General features: G+C 34.6%; 1 protein-coding gene across 3 annotated transcripts in view; it reads left to right on the forward strand.

Moving 5' to 3' along the window:
• HYCC1 (hyccin PI4KA lipid kinase complex subunit 1) overlaps positions 1 to 15,363 on the forward strand; it is a 98,825-nt gene that overhangs the window by 20,560 nt on the left and 62,902 nt on the right. The window contains exon 2 of one of the 3 annotated variants that reach the window (XM_059396728.1): positions 13,704 to 13,818. The exons of the other annotated variants lie outside the window; for them this stretch is intronic. The gene's annotated coding sequence lies outside the window, so the exon portion shown is untranslated. The remainder of the gene's footprint in view (positions 1 to 13,703; positions 13,819 to 15,363) is intronic. 3 annotated transcript variants of the gene reach the window in all.

Below are 15,363 nucleotides of genomic sequence, written 5' to 3' on the forward strand. Positions count from 1 at the left end.
AGATCAATCAGTTAATCATTCTTTGAAACAATCAATCATATTTTGCTGTTGTGACTTACGCTACAGTGCCATAGTTCTCTCCTGACAATCTGCTTTTCCAACACATATACTTCATCAACACAAGTCCTGAGTTTTTCCTGGGTAGGTTTTAAAAAGCAGAGAAGTAAAAGGAAAATATGGTAGAGGGGAAAAGAATAGGCAAAGACATGAAGGTTGGAAAGGCATGATGTATTTTGAAGAATAGCAATAAGTAAAATTTAGATAGGTAAATTATAGCCATATTGTAAGAGGAACTTAAGGTGGAAGATCTGATAGAAATGATGTGGAAAATTTTCTAGTATGTTTCTGGAGAAAAACAGTGTTTTAGGAAGATTAGTCTGGCAGTAATTGTGTATTGTACACTGGAGAAGACACAGGATCAGGAACACTGTGTGAACTGAGTATACTGAGGCAGTACAGCTTCTGACTGAGGATGTTGCTATAGAGATGAAGAGCAGATGTTAAATTTGACAGGCATTATGAAGGATGAAATGGATTCCTTTATTCAATAAATATTTATTAAATACTTATTGTATATATATTTATGCTTCTGATATCTGGGTTGAACTTTGCTGATAATTACACCGATTTATTTATTTATTTATTTGAGAGAGCATGAGAGAAAGAGAGAGATCACGAAGGGAGAGGGAGAAGCGGACTTCCTGCTGAGTGGAGAGCCTGTTGCAGGGCTTGATCCCAGGACCCCAGGATCATGACCTGAGCCAAAGACAGACCCTTAACTGACTGAACCACCCAGGTGCCCCATCATCCACATTTTAGATTTTAAAATTATGAATATTGATGGTGAAGTTCTTAACATTCTCTTTTCTGATGATTTGTAATTTAAAACTTTTTTTTTTTAAATTTTAAGTGGGTTCCATAGCATGGAGCCCAGTACAGGGCTTGAACTCATGACCCTGAGATTGAGACCTGAGCTGACATCAAGAGTTGAATGTTTAACTGACCGAGGCATCCAGGTGCCTCTAGTGATTTGTAATTTTAAATATAATTTTACAGACATTTTTAAAATCAATGGCAAATATTTTTTTCCTAATCTTCCAAAAGAATTTGTACTTTGTTTGATTAAATACATTGGCCAAATGTGGAGAAAGCCAAGTTGCCCTTCAATAGATGAATGGATAAAGAAGATGTGGTCCATATACCCAATGGAATATTACTCAGCCATCAGAAAGGGTGAATACCCAACTTTTGCATCAACATGGATGGGACTGGAGGAGATTATGCTAAGTAGAATAAGAAAGTCAGTTATCATATAGTTTCACTTATTTGTAGAACATAAGGAATAGCATGGAGGACATTGGGAGAAGGAAAGGAAAAATGAAGGGAGAGAAATCAGAGTGGAAGATGAACCATGAGAGACTATGGACTCTGGGAAACAAACTGAGGATTTTAGAGGGGTTGGGTATTAAGGAGGGCCAGATTGCATGGAGCACTGGGTGTTAAATGCAAATAGTGAATCATGGAACATTACATCAAAAACTAATTGATGTATTGTATGGTGACTAACATAACACAATAAAAAAAAAGGGAATTAAAAAAAAATAAACACATTGGAAGGCAGCTACTTAATATGAGAAATCCCCTGGCAAGGAAATGGGCCTTTCTTAATGAGAGTGCTTTATTTTTAAAAAATTATTAAAGAGATTTTTTATTTACTTATTTGAGGGATAGAGAGAGAGAGTAAGAACGAGCAGGGGAATGACAGAGGGAGAGAGAGAAGAGAAGCAGACTCCTGGCTGAACCAGAGCCTGATATAGGGCTTGATCCCAGGACCCCAAGATAATGACCTGAGCCAAGGTTAGTCACTTAACTAACTGAACCACCCAGGCACCCTGAAGAGTGCTTCAATTTTTGAAATATCTTACATTTATATTTGTACATAATTAAGAATGTTCTAGTACCTGCGAAAGTCCTTTCTTTATAGTCTTGTAATGCCAACATCACTTTGTGCCATACTTTTAGCATCTTGTGGATCTGATTGCCACATCAAGTAATACTTAAAATAGGTTGTTAGTTTAAAAGAAACTGAAAAGTTCTTTAAGTTCAAGGCCATTTTCTCTGGTAATGCCAAGAGACATGAAGTATAGATGCATCCACTCAAAGAGCCATATTAATTATCCTTATAATATAAAAGAACATTTTCTTTAAGTAATGTAGCTAATACATAATAGTTTGCATGCTGGAATATAAATATAAGGGCATTGTGAGGCATTGGAGATAAATCATCGTGTTATAAATAATTTGCATCTTAGTTTGCTGATGCGGAAGTCAGTGAAAATTTAAACTTAAGGTATTGTCTCCATTTTCAAGATGTAAAAATACTTTTGTCAAATTACCTTTGTAACTTTAAGTATACTGCCTATATCATTGCTTTTATTTTTCTCTCCATTAGATCCCATTGAAAGTCTGGGCTTTAAGTGATTCATTCCATTGGAATTAAATTGTTTTTGGTTTCATCTTCCTGAACCTTCATCAGATTCTTTGTTGTAATTCTTATACATTTTTATTGCTTTCCTCTTTGATATTTCTCCTGGTTTTTGTTTTAGAGATTTCTATTTCGTTGCCCCTTTTGGAACCTTTCTCAGCCTAGACCCCTATTCCTTCTCTATACTAAAAATGGCTTCCACCATGAATATTGACTTAGTTTGGGGCCTCCTATACTTAGCCTATGTCCACTTTGGGAAAAGTCATTTATTGTTATTTCACTCATAATTACTTGACACATGGACAGCTTTACAACAGGTCTCTAGCTCTGATTCCTTACTTTTTCTTTAGTACAAAATTCCTTCCATTCAGAATGACTTACTGCATACTGCATACCATGTCAACTACCATCAAGGTAGAATTCAGGGCCCAAACGAGTAGAGATTCACAGGTTTGTTCTCTTATTCATTTAATGGGCAAATGTTTATGAACCTGTTATGTGTGAGCCAGCTTAAAAAGGCCAAATATGACTTAGGTTTTTAAGAATTGGTTGGGTCAGTTTGAAAAAGGTCTTGGGGTTTGGCTGACTAAGCCTAAAATGAGCTCTTTCTGTTAGACTTGATTGCTAAGGAAAGTTAAAAATATTGAGGTTTTCCTGGTTAAATTGTTGTGCCTTATATTCAGTTTGTTAGATTTCTCCTGGGATATTATAGTTATGGTAGATACTAGATATGTTTACTATTTCTGCCCATGCACAGCCTCTTCTAAGTAAACCTGTATCTACTTGAGTCTATATCATTGATCTCAATCCTCTGGACCTAAGGGAGGTATCTGTTCCATGGATGGTCAGTCTCTGGGCTGGCTAGTGAGTTGTAGTCAGGATCAAAGTCAGGATCTGGTACAATCAAAGGTTTATTTAAAGAATTTAGGTTTTGGAAATTGAGAAATACAGGTTTGGGTGCAAAGGAGAGTGTACACCTGGAGCAGAAAGATCATGATAGTTGGGACTAGAATAGCCAAAATGGACTGTAGTATGAGTAAGTTAGGAAGCCATTCAACAAATAAAGAATGGCACTGAGAAAATCAGAGAAATGAAAATAGACTGACAGCCTTTAAAGATAAGGATTTAAGTTAATAGTTTCTAGTTTTTAGATTCAATTTCCTTAAGCCCCTTTTGTGCTACAGTTCTTTCCCTTGGATTTCTTCAGGATTTTCTTTTTTTAAGCTAGCATGCAAATAGCCTTGACTAAAGTAACGTATAATAATTTATTGACAATTTGGATTTCTTTTAGGTAAGAACAGACAAGATGGTAAGATCTTTGAGAACCCCATCACTGAGATGAACCTTTTGACAATAACGTAACACATGCCTCAGTGGTGCAAGATTATTTTTAAGCGTTCTGTTTTATACTGTGGTTTGTGATGGTTTTTATGACCTGTTGGCTTCCTGACAGAGTGAAAATGTGTTTCTTGGTGGTTTTATTTTATAGTTACCATTTCTGTAGTCTTTATCTTTCCTCCCACCCTTTGTAGAATGGTAGAGTTTGTAAAACTTCAGTATTCAGGATTATTCAGTTTAAAGGCATTTTACATAGAATTATGCTCTGCATTTTGCCATCCAATTAATGAAAATCATACCTTTGGAAAATAGCAACATTATATTTTATGCTTTGAGATATGGGTATTGGACATAGGGGTTCTGTGGTCTTCTACATATATCCCTATCTAACATTAAAATAGCACATTATCTGAAAATGTCTAACAATGTAAGAACATTTTACTAAACTTTCTTTTGAATAATTTATTTTTATATATGAATGTGAGATGAGCAGGGACTTAAGAATCTTTTAGATTATTCCCTAATTTTCTTTTTAAGATTTTTTATTTATCAATTTGAGAGAGTGTAAGATTGAGACCATGAGCAGGGGGGTGGGTCAGATGGAGAGGGTGAGGCAGACCCCCCGCTGAATGGGTCGATCCCAGGACCCCAAGATCATGACCTGAGCTGAAGGCACCAGCGAGGCGACTAAGCAACCCTAATTTTCATCATAAGAGTTTTACTTAAAATTTCTAAAATTTCTAGACATAGGAAAGATCTATCACTGTCTTAAAGAATTTTGGAAATTTTGTTTTCTCTTCAGCAGGCTTTTATATTGAAGTTACCAGTAATAGAATTATTAATTATTCTGCCAACCTGAATACCTTAGTGTATTATTTGGCTTAAAAAATTTGTATTATATTAATTGTCTCAAAATTTGCAAATATCTTACACTATAAAGCAGAAAATCAAATGAAACCTCATTTTTCTTAACTGAAAGTTTCAATGGAATCATTGACATCTCAGGAAAATTTTGGGGTGTTGGCATCAGAATGTTTTCAAAATAAGATTGTTTATACCTAATGAATAAGAAGAACTTATTAATAGAGTGGCAGCTCTGATGGTTACTATGATATATTGGTTTCATTGATTCAGCATAGCATTTATGATAGGGTCAATACTAGTCAGTGAATTTTATTTCTCCACACTTAAAATTCTAGCCAACCAGTGCACCATATCTGCTGTTCTTAACAATAGGATCAGGCAAAAAGGTATATATACACAGAATATAATCACATTTGTTGAATATTCATAGGTTATGTTCTATTTATGATAGATTTTACTAATTTCAGAAAAAATCTAATTCCTTGATGGCAGGGACCATGTTCTGATCAAGCTAATATTCTCTGATAGGTGTTAGCACAGTGCCTTTCACGAAAATGTATACCCTAAATGTTTGATTAAGACAGTGTTTTGGTTATCCATTGCTTCCTAACAAACCAACCAAACTTAGTGCTTTCAAACAGCAAATATTTTTTATGTCTCACAAATCTGAGATTGACTTAATTTAGCTTGGTAGGTCTTCTGCCCTATGTTGTCAGCTGAAACTGCAGTCATCTGGAGACTTGACTTGGCTGGAATGTCCAAAATGGCTCAGTCACATGACTATTACTTAGCGTAAACTCTCAGCTAGTGGCTCTATTCTTTTCCATATGTTATGGTAGCCGGATTCCAAATGCATGAAAGTAGAAATGACATTTTTCTTAAGGCCTAGCCTCAAAGTTTTACAGTATTTTATTTTATTCTTTTGGTCACAGCAACTTATAGGGCCAGTTAAGATATTAAAATGGTTGTTGACAAATAGTTTTTTTCTAACTTCTATTTTAGTTCAAATCAAATATTCCTTCCCTAGATAAAATATTCTCCTGAAGTCCAGGAGGATTTGAGAAGAATAATAAGACGGAAATAGGAAATGGGGAGAGGGATTGCTATATTTCTTCTAATTGTCCTAGCTTTTCCAACAGAAACACCCAGGCCTGCTTGTCATAGCACATTGGTATCCCAGTACGATTTTATTTGTTCTTGGAGTAGAGAAAAGATGCTTTAGTCAAAAAACATTTCCCATAGGAAAAATCTCTGCTCTGTTTTTGATAACCAGACATTTGTTTTGTGATTTATGGGGAAAATAGGCCTAAATTATAGGTCTTCGGAATGACGTCCTGCACCTGGTCCCATAAATCATATTTCTTCTCCCGTGCCTTGAGAGGAAGCTTTATTCACTTGAGGTAGTGAGGCAATGGACAGCACTTCTTTTTAAGCAACAGCATAGATACCCTATTCTTTCATAGGATATTCTAGTTGACTTGTCAGTTTCTAAGCAGTAAAATCCCTAAGATTAAATTAATTTTATTCTGTAACATAATTTAAGCATTTCCTTCTGCTCTGTTTTCCTGAAATTCAGCTAACTATATATTTTAAAGATTTTTACTTATTTATTTGACAGAGATCACAAGTAGGCAGAGAGGCAGACAGGCAGAGAGAGAGAGAAGGGGAAGCAGGCTTCCTACTGAGCAGAGAGCCCGATGCAGGGCTTGATCCCAGGACCCTGAGATCATGACCTGAGCCAAAGGCAGAGGCTTTAACTCACTGAGCCATCCAGGCGCCCCATCACCTAACAATCTTGATAATCTGGTGGTGCTTAATTTACTGCTATGACTCCATTTCCTAAGACAAATGTTTACAATTTCATGATGTGTTTTATAGAAACACATTTATAGAAACTTGATTTATTGATTTATAGAAAGATTTGTAGAAACTTGATTTTCATAATGATATAAAAAAGAAATGGTTATAAATGATTTGGTAGTAATTTGCAGTTAATACTTCATGATGAAGGGAATGATGTAAAATAATAGTAAGGAAATTAGAGTTTTACAGTGAACATTGTAAATACATTTTTCTTTTTCTTTTTTAATTAAAGTATAGTTAACATATAATAATATATTAGTTTTAGATATACAACGTAGTGATATAAGTTATATACATTACAAAATGCTCACCATGATAAGATAATTATACTTTGTCATCCTAAAGAGTTGTTACAATATTATTGACTGTATTCCTTATGCTATACTTTTCATCCCCATGACTTATTTATTTAGTAACTGGCAGTTTATATCTCTTAATCCCCTTCACCTATTTCACCTATCCCCTCCACCCGCTCTCCTCTGGCAACCACTAATTTGTTCTCTTATTTAACTGTTTGTTTCTTTTTAAAGTTTGTTTTGTTTTGTTTTTTAAATTCCATATATAAATGAAATCATATCATATTTGTCTTTCTTTGTCTTTCACTTAGCATAATACCCTTTAGAGCCATCTGTGTTTCACAAATGGCAAGATTTCATTCTTTTTATGCCTGAGTTATATTCCACTGTACATATGTATGCCACATCTTTATCCATTCATCTATTAATGGATGCTTGGGTTGCTTCCATATTTTGGCTATTGTAAATAATGCTGTAGTAAACATAGTGGTGCATATATCTTTTCAAGTTAGTGTTTTAATTTTCTTTGGATAAATGCCCAGAAGTAGAATTATTGGGTTGTTTGGTATTTCTATTTTTAGTTTTTTTGAGGAATTTCCATACTGTTTTCCATAGTGGCTGCCCCAGTTTATAATCCTACTAACAGTGCACAGGGGTTCCCTTTTCTCCACCTTCTGCCAACATTCATTATTTGTTGTCTTTTTGCATATTTTTTTCTTTTTATGTTCTTCCATAAGTGGATTATAAGAAATTATAATAAGTTATATGTCTCTGATATAGCACTTTTGTGTATGCTTTCTGGAAAGCTTCTTGGGGAATCTGGGAATTGTTTGTTAGAGTTAAAATAAGAATATAACATGGGGACTAAAGAATAAGGCACTAGATTTAGAAAGGTCTTAGTAGATCTTAAAAATATATTTAAAAATTCACAAACTGTCTGCTTGTGAAATAGAATCCTAGCAAACTTTCTAATATAATTTTAAGTATTCTAATCCAAGATATATTTGATAAAGATAGGAAGTTAGTTACATAGCAGAGAAATCTATGATGTTTTATTTATTTAAAAAAATTTTTTAAGGGTTTTATTTATTTATTTGACAGAGTCAGAGACATCGAGAGAGAAGGAATACAGCAGGGGGAGTGGAAGCAATTATGGAAAGAAGGGAGGGAGAAGGGAGAAGGCTTCCCGCTGAGCAGGGCTCCATCCCACAACCATGGGATCATGACCTGAGCCAAAGGCAGATGCTTAATGGCAGAGCCACCCAGGCACCCTTATGATGTTTTAAATATGAGAGTGTATTTTGAATATTACATGAGACATCTAATTAGATTTATAAAGCTGCAAAGTTACATAATCAAGACTATCCTAAATGTTAATAGGTTACATATTAGATATGAAATGTGGGGTGGGTTAGCAACTATAGAGAGCCTCTTGCTGAGTGTTGGTAGAGAGAAACAGTTTTTTAAATCATAGTTTCTATTTTGTGGTCACTTTGCTTCTTGCCCTACCTAGTCTTTAATGGTACCTTTAGTCATAATTGTTATTCATCTTGGAGACCAGGGCTAATGGAGAGAACATTTTTAAAAATAACATTACAAAGTTGTAAGGACAAAGAAAAGCTTTATCAACTGGGAAACAGTTTTTTACCTATCTTTTTACATTCTTATCCTATACTTAATAAAATTCCATTGTTCTGTTTCCCATATAATGCATTGATATTTCCAGTCACATTAAAAAGTTTTTTTAATTTAAAATTTTTTCTTCCAAGATTTTATTTCAATTCAAGTTAGTTAACATATAGTGTAGTACTGGTTTTAGGAATAGAATTTATTCATCACTTATATGTAACATCCAGTGCTCATCACAAGTGCCCTCTTTAATGCCCGTCATCCATTTAGCCCATCCCCCCACCTTAACTCCCTTCCAGCAACCTCAGTTTGTTATATCTCTGTCTTTTAAAAGACTTTTTATTTTTTTGAGAGAGGGGGAGAGAGAGCATGCACGAGAGGGAGGGGCAGAAGGAGAGAGAGAGAAAATCTCAAGCAGACTCCGTGGAGCCTGATGTGGGGCTTAATCTTATGACCCTGAGATCAGGAGCTGAGTCAAAACCGAGTCAGATGCTTAACTGACTGTGCCACCCAGGTGCCCCCTTCAGTTTGTTCGCTATAGTTGAGTCTCTTATGGTTTGCCTCCCTCTCTGTTTTTATCTTACTTTATTTTTTCTTCCTTTCCCCTATGTTCATCTGTTTTTAAAATTCCACATATGAGTGAAATCTTTCAGTACTTGTCTTTCCCTGACTGACTTCACTTAGCATAATGTACTCTAGTTCCATCCATGTTGTTCCAAAAGGCAAGGTTTCATTCTTTTTTATGGCTAAGTAATGTTCCATTTTTTTTTTTTTTTTGGTGCGTGTGTGTGTGTGTGTGTGTGTGTGTGTGTGTGTGTGAGTGTACCGCATTTTCTTTATCCTTTCCTCAGTGGATGGAGATTTGGGCTCTTTCCATAATTGGGCTATTGTTATAGTGCTGATTGAGGTACATCTGCCCTTTCAAATCAGTATTTTTGTATCCTTTGAATAAATACCTGATAGTTCAATTGCTGGGTTGTAGGGTAGTTTTATTTTTAATTTTTTGAGGAACCTCCATACTGTTTTCTAGTGTGGCTGCACGAGTTTGCGTTCCCACCAATAATGTAAGAAGGTTCCCCTTTCTCTGTATCTTCACTAACATCTGTTGTTTCCTGAGTTGTAATTTTCAGCCATTCTGGTGAGGTGTGAGGTAGTATCTCATTGTGGCTTTGATTTGTATTTCCCTGATTATGAGTGACATTGAACATTTCATGTTGTCTGTTACCCATTTGTATGTCTCCTTTGGAGAAACATCTTTTGCCCATTTCTTAATTGGATTATTTATTTATGTATTCCAAGTCACATATTTAGTAATTATTCATTTTATATTTTTCTTAAGATACTTTTCTTTTTATCAAATTTTAAAAACGTCATTTGAAAGGATTTTTGGTAAGTTTTATCGTATTTAGATTTACTTTGAACTACCTTGATTTGGTTATCTAAAATTATATATCTAAAATTGACTTGGTAATCAAAAATTATACTAAAATTATATTATAAATATAATATAAATTATATTATTTCACTTATTAACATTTTATAGCATACTTTAATATTTCTATGAAATTGTTAATTTAATTAAAATATTTCAATATTGTACTGAAGATTTTTGACTCACCATAAAGACAACTAAAATGCTTAAGTATGTTGCTGTCCTTAAAAAGCCAACTAGTGACAAGTCAGCATGATTTGACTTTTCATTCACATTTGTAAATCAGTACTATAATGATTTTCCTTTTTTAAATTACAGCAACAACTGGAAAGGAACTAGTGTGTCTCTTTCATAAACTTGTTTGTCACCTTAGTTTAGTGCAGAGAGTAAGGTACAGTGGAAAGTAATGTGCCCCTTTGGCAATAATGTGCCCTTTTGGCAACAATGTACCTCTCTGAGAAGCCCTTGTGTAAATCAAATATCATGGAAGTATTGAAATCGAAGCTTTATGTGTTCTTACATATATTTTAAAATAAGAATGATATAGAATGTTAGCAGGGGACATGAATATCTTTGAAGTGATCTTAATCCCATTTTTGGAAGGTGCTTTCAAATTACATTTGTGGCAGATAATAGGCTACATTAGTCTATATTTGCTACAATAAATTTACCTTTAAAAATTAGAAATGTCTATCTATACTAATTTTCATATAAGATCTGCCCTGTACAGTGGCTAATATCTTTCTACAGATTTGGAAATGAAGGTCTTGAGTATGATCTTGCAGTTAAAACATTATGCAGACAGTGAGCATCAAATCAGCTAGTCATTAGAGAAGTGCATATTAGGACTGCAGTGAGATACAACCACATGCCCATTAGAACAGGTAAAATGAAAATTAGTGGCTACCACATGCTGGCAAAGATATGGAGAAACTGAATAATTTGTACATCATTGGTGAGAATGTAAAATGCTATAGTCTGGAAGAGTGTATATCTGGAAAATAGTTTGGCAGTATCTCCAAAAACTAAATTTGCAACTATCATATGAACCAACAATCACACTTCTGGACCTTTATGTTATAGAAATGAAAACTTTTATTTGCACAAAAACCTGTATAAGAATATTCATGGCAGCAGTAATCATAAAAAATGAAACAACCCATACATATTTCCTTTAGTAGGCCAATGGATAAATAAACTGGTATGTTCATAATATAGAATACTAGTTTGCAATAAAAAGGAACAAAGTATTGATACATCTAAGAACTTGGATGGATCTTGAGGATACTATGCTGAGTGAAAAAAGACCATCTCAAGAAGTCATATAATATGTGATTGTATTTATATATCAGTCTCAGAAAGACAAAATTGTAGAGATGGAGAACAGATTAGGGCTTTCCAGGAATTAGGGTTGATGGAGATGAAGAAAGTAGGTGTGACTCTAAGGGGGATAGCACAAGGTAGATCTTTGTGATGATGGAGTAGTTGTGTGTCTTGATTGTGCTGGAGGTTACAACAATCTACACATGATACATGATAATATGGCATAGAAGAAAACACTCTCTTTGTAACAGTGTCCATTTCCTAGTTTTGATATTATATTATACTTACCTAAAATGTAACCATTGAGGGAAACTGAAAAAAGAGCACCAGGGCCTAACTGTACTATTTTGTTAATGAAGTAAAATTTCACTTAAAATTAACCATTTCATATTGTACAATTCAGAGACATTTAGTATATTTACAATCTTATGCAACCATTAGCTCTATCTAATATAAAAACATTTTTATCCTCCCAAATGGAAACCCATACCCATTAAGACTCTCTGCACCCACATCCCCTTTGTCATAGGCTCTGACAACCACTAATCTGCTTTCTATCTTTATGGATTTATCTATTCTGAATTTTTCATATGAATGGAATCATATAATATGTGATTTTGGGTTTGAATTCTACTATTTAGTATATTTTTTGAGGTATAATCATGTTGCTCATGTGTCAATCTTTCATTTCTTTTTATGACTGAATAATATCCCATTGTACAGATATTCCACATTTTGTTTATCAGTTTATCAGTTGATGGATATGTGGGTTAACACCTTTTGTTTATTGTGAATGGTGCTGCTGTGAACATTCGTGTGCAAGTTTTTGTTTGAACACTTCCTTTTCTTTTTCTTTCTTTCTTGCTTTCTTTCTTTCTTTCTTTCTTTCTTTCTTTCTTTCTCTCTTCTTTTTAGGATTTATTTATCCAGGGGCATCTGAGTGACTCAGTGGTTAAGTGTTTGACTTTGGCTCAGGTCATGATTCCGGGGTCCAGGAATGGAGCCCCTCACTGGGCTCCCTGCTTGGTGGGAAGCCTGCTTCACCCTCTCTCTCTGTCCCCCGGCTCTCTCTCTTTCACACTCTCTATCTCAAATAAATAAATACAATCTTCAAAAAAAAAAAAAAAGATTTATTTATCCATTTAGAGACAGCAAGGTGGGGAGAGGGACAGAGGAAGAGGGAGAGAAATCCCCAAGCAGATTCCCTGCTCAGTGTTCAGTCTGACAGCTTGGTCCCAGGACCCAAAGATCATGAGCTGAAACCAAGAGTTGGCCACTCAACTGACTGAACCGCCAGGCACTCCTGAACATCTACTTTCTGTTCTTTGGGATATATTCCTGGGATTGGAATTGCTAGGTCATATGGTAATTCTATGTTTAAATTTTTGAGAATTGCTAAACTGTTTTCCATAATGGCTAAATCTTTTTACTTTCCCTCTGATAGTGTACAAGGGTTATAATTTCTCTACATGCTTGCCAACCCTTGTTATTTTACTTTTTGAAAGAAAACTTGTTACTGCATATTTGAAAGTTGCTAAGAGAGTAGATCTTAAAAGTTCTCATGATAAAAACAATTTTTTTTGTAACTACTAATGGTGATGGATATTAATTAGACTTACTACAGTGATCATTTCACAATATATACAAATATTGAGTCATTATGTTGTATACCTGAAAGTCATATAATGTTATATGTCAGTTATATCTCAAAAAATTATTATGGTCGTCCTCATGGATAGGAAGTGGTATCTCATTGTGGTTTTGATTTGCATTTCACCATAGACTAAAGGTGGTGAGAGTCTTTTCTTAGTCTTGTTGGCTGTTTGTATATTCTATTTAGAGAAGCATCTATTCAATTCTTTTACCATTTTTAAGTTTGGCTGTCTGCCTTTTTTGTTGTTGTTGTTGCTGAGTTGTAAGAGTTCTTTATACATTCTGGACACTAGATCTTTATCTGATACACGATTTGCAATTTTTTTCTCCCATTCTTGGGATTGTCTTTTCACTTTTTGATAATGTCCTTTGATGTGCAAAATTTTTAAATTTTGATGAAGTCTATTCTTTTCTTTGGTTGCTCTTATTTTTAGTGTCATATATAAGAAATTATGGCCAAAAACAAGGTAATGAATATTAACCCCAATGTTTTCTTCCAAGAGTTTTACAGTTTTAGCTTTTATATTTAGGTCTTCAATTCATTTTGAGTTAATTTTTTTGTTTGATGTGATGTAAGGGTGCAGTTTCATTCATTTTCATGTGAATAGCCAGTTGTTCCAGTACCTTTGTTGAAGAGACTATTCCTTCCCCATTGCATGGTCTTGGTACTCTTGTTGAAAATCAACTGAACTCTCAGTTCACTTCCACTGATCTATATGTCTACCTTATGCCAGTACTACAGTGGTTTTAGTTGCTGTAGCTTTATAGTACATTTTGAAATTGGAATGTTAATTCTCCAATTTCGTTTTACTTTTTCAAGATTGTTTTGACTATTTGGAGTCCATTGAAATTCCATATGAATTGTAGGATCAGCTTGTCAATTTCTGCGAAAAGGCATTTGGGATTTTGAGAGGGATTACATCTAAATTGTTTGGGTAAGTATTGCCATCTAAATGATAAGTCTTCCAATTCACAAACATGAATAATTTCCATTTATTTATGTCCTTTTAAATTTCTTACAGTAATGTTTTATAGTTTTCAGTGTACAAGTCTTGAGTTTCTTTTGTTAAATTAATCCCTGTTTCTTTTGTTAAAAAATTTTTTTTAAGATTTTATTTATTTATTAGAGAGAGCACAAGCAGGGGGAGCAGCAGGCAGAGGGAGAGGGTGAGGGAGAAGCTGACTTCTCACTGAGCGGGGAGCCTTATGCAGGGCTCAAATCCTAGGACCCTGGGATCATGACCTAAGCTGAAGGCAGACGCTAAACCTACTGAACCACTCAGGTGCTCCTCTTTTGTTAAATTAATCCCAAATTATTCTTTTTGATGGTATTGAAAATGGAATTCTTTTAATTTCATTTTCAGATTTATTGTTATAGTGTAGAAATAGAATTGATTTTTTTTTAGTCTTGATCTTTTATTCTGAAGCCTTGCTGAATGCATGTATTAGCTCTAATATTAGCTTTTTTTGTGTGGATTCTGTAGTGGATTTCCCTATATAGGATCATATCATCAATGAATAGAAATAATTTTACTTCTTCTTTTCTAATTTGGATGCTTTTAACTTCTTTTTCTTGACTTGATGTTCTGGGAGTAGTGAATGTAAATGACATTTTTGTCTTGTTCCTCCTGATCTTAGTGGAGGATTTTTTAGCCTTTCACCATTGAGTATGCTAGTTGAGGTTTTTTTTGTAGATACCCTTACCAGGTTGAGGAAATTCTCTTCCATTTTTACTTTGTCAAATACTCTTTTCTTCATGAAAGGGTGTTGGATTTTGTCAAAAAAATTTTTTTTTGCACTAGCCGAGGTGACCTTGTGTTTTCTTTTCTTCATTATATTAATGTAATGTATTATATTGCTTGATTTTTGTAATGTTGAACCTCTCTTGCATTCCTGTAATAAATCATACTTGGTTATGATGTATCATCTTAAAATGCTGCTGGATTTGGTTTGTTAATATTTTCTTGAAGAATTTTGCATCTATATTCAAAAATGATATTGGTCTAGAGTTTTCTTAGATGTCTTTGTCTGGCTTTGGTATCAAGGTAATGCTGGCTAGGAAGTATTTCTTAGGAAGTATTTCTTCTATTTTTGGAAGAGCTTGAGATGGATTGGTGTTAATACTTTAAATGTTTGGTAGAATTTACCAGTGAAGAAGGAGCATTTAAAAGCCCTATCCAGGGACGCCTGGGTGGCTCAGTTGGTTAAGCAGCTGCCTTCGGCTCAGGTCATGGTCCCAGCGTCCTGGGATCGAGTCCCATATTGGGCTCCTTGCCCCACAGGTTGCCTGCTTCTCCATCTGACTCTGCCTTCCACTCTGTCTGCCTGTGCTCGCTCTTGCTCGCTCTCTCTGACAAATAAATAAAATCTTTAAAAAAATAAAAATAAATAAAAGCCCTATCCAGGGGGCACCTGGGTGGCTCAGTGGGTTAAGCCTCTGCCTTCGGCTCAGGTCATGATCCCAGGGTCCTGGGATCGAG

Source organism: Mustela nigripes, chromosome 4 (assembly GCF_022355385.1).
Source record: "Mustela nigripes isolate SB6536 chromosome 4, MUSNIG.SB6536, whole genome shotgun sequence".
In the NCBI taxonomy this organism is placed as follows: Eukaryota; Metazoa; Chordata; class Mammalia; order Carnivora; family Mustelidae; genus Mustela; species Mustela nigripes.